Source organism: Pinus tabuliformis, chromosome 3_2 (genome assembly GCF_031772625.1).
Source record: "Pinus tabuliformis cultivar Carrire ecotype Pingquan chromosome 3_2, CPIR1, whole genome shotgun sequence".
Taxonomy (NCBI): domain Eukaryota; kingdom Viridiplantae; phylum Streptophyta; class Pinopsida; order Pinales; family Pinaceae; genus Pinus; species Pinus tabuliformis.
In genome coordinates this window covers 860,696,649-860,698,822 of record NC_142302.1, presented here as the reverse complement: position 1 = coordinate 860,698,822, position 2,174 = coordinate 860,696,649, and positions in this window count along the sequence as shown.

Below are 2,174 nucleotides of genomic sequence, written 5' to 3'. Positions count from 1 at the left end.
GCAGTCAGATCAGTGCAAGGGGTGTGCTTTGGGAAAATTTGTGAAAGCCACCTTTCACGAGAAGGATAGTCATGCCACGACAATCCTTGAGAGAATTCACATAGACGTGTGTGGACCTTTCTCAGTAGCTTCGACAGCAAAGCACAAGTACTATGTGATCTTTGTTGATGATTTCTCTCGAAAATGATTGATCTTCTCCATGCAGAAGAAGAGCGAGACATACTCAAAGTTCTGTGAGTTCAAAGCACTGATCGAGAAGGAATCGGGGAAGAAGGTGAAGGCTCTTAGGAGCGACAATGGTGGTGAATTCATCTCTAGCGATTTCAAGGACTTCTGCAGCGCAGAAGGGATTCAAAGAGAGCTCATAGCTCCCCATAACCCACAGTAGAACGAGGTTGCTGAGTGGAAGAACAAAATGATTGTGGGTGCTGGATGAGCGATGTTGCATGATCAAGGCCTACGCCTTAACTTGTGGGTGGAGGCATGGAATACTGCAGTATATGTGCAGAACCGTCGTCCTCACAAGATACTTGGCATGAGTACACCCGAGGAGGCTTATTCTGGTAAGAGGCCTGATATTTCCCATTTGAGGATTTTGGTTCTCCTGTTTACATGCATGTGATGAAGGATGCCAGGAAGAAGCTGGAGCCGACCGCAGAGGTTGGGATATTTGTGGGGTACACTGATACACCCCACAACTATCATGTGTATTTTCCAAACAGTCGCAAGACTGTTGTACGACGAGATATCAAATTTTAGGAGGAGAAAGCCATGAAGTGTTCGCTTGAGAGGGAGCCACACTTGCATCAAAATGAGGAGCTATTTGTTCCTATGGATGAGCTTCAGGATGTGGATCAGCCACAAGATGAAGTTCATGGAGTGTAAGAGACCACTCATGCAGTGCCAACCATCAGAGGGTAAAAGCGCACTATAGAAGTTGAGCAACTGGCTCAAGATGTAGAGAAGGTTGTAGGACCACCTACAGCACAACGCAGACAGAGACAGTCACCTGATCGGTACACCGGATATGTGGCTCTTGTGAGCAAATGTGTTGTGACTGAGCCATCCTCTTTCGAGGAAGCTGTGGAGGATTCCGCATGGGTAGATGCCATGGTGGAAGAGTATGATTCGATTGTCAGAAACAATGCATGGGAGATTGTCCCAAGACTAGAGGGGAAATTAGTGGTGGGTTTTAGATGGATCTACGAAGTGAAGTAGGAAGCTGACGGGAGTGTGGAGAAGTATAAGGCAAGATTTGTTGCCTTAAGCTTCTCATAGATAGAGGGGATCGATTATGAGGAGACCTTTGCACCTGTCGCAAGGTATTCTTCCATGCGGACGATTCTTGCTCTCTCAGCATAGATGGGGTGGCACATCCATCAGATGGATGTGAATACTGTGTTTCTCAACGAGTCATTAAGGAGGAGGTGTACATAGAGTAGCCCGAAGGTTTCGAGATCTTCAGCAGCGAGTCACATGTGTGCAGGCTCAAGAGAGCGTTGTATGGGTTGAAACAAGCACCTCGTGTTTGGTACACACAGATAGACAGTTATTTCATCGGACTTGGATTCTCCAACAGTGAGGTGGATCCTAACCTATACCAGATTGTGGTGGAGGGTAAGTTGCTGATCATTGTACTTTATGTAGATGATTTGATTTTGACGGGAGATGAGCTGTTGATACTTTCATGCAAGGAGGATCTTGCTAGGGAGTTTGAGATGAAGGACTTAGGCCTCCTTCATTATTTCATGGGATTGGAAATTTGGTAGTGCAGTGATGGACTATTTGTTTCTCAGGGTAAGTATGCCCAGGAGATACTGGAGAAGTTCAACATGCATGGTTGCAAGCCTGTTGATACTCCTCTTCTTGGAGGTTGGAGGAAAGAGGATGCTACCTTAGCGGAGGTAGTTGATGCCACTGTTTATTGACAGTTGGTGGGGTCGCTTATGTATCTGGTCAATACACAACCTGATATATGCTATGCTGTTAACCAGCTTTCAAAGGCTATGGTTAAGCCAACGAAGGTCTTCTGGATGGCATGAAAGCATGTATTGTGTTATCTCAGAGGCACATGTGGATATGGATTGTGGTATAGACAGGAGGATGAGGTGAAGCTATGTGGCTTCACAGATGCAGATTGGACAAGGAGCCCAACAGACAGAAAGAGCACATCT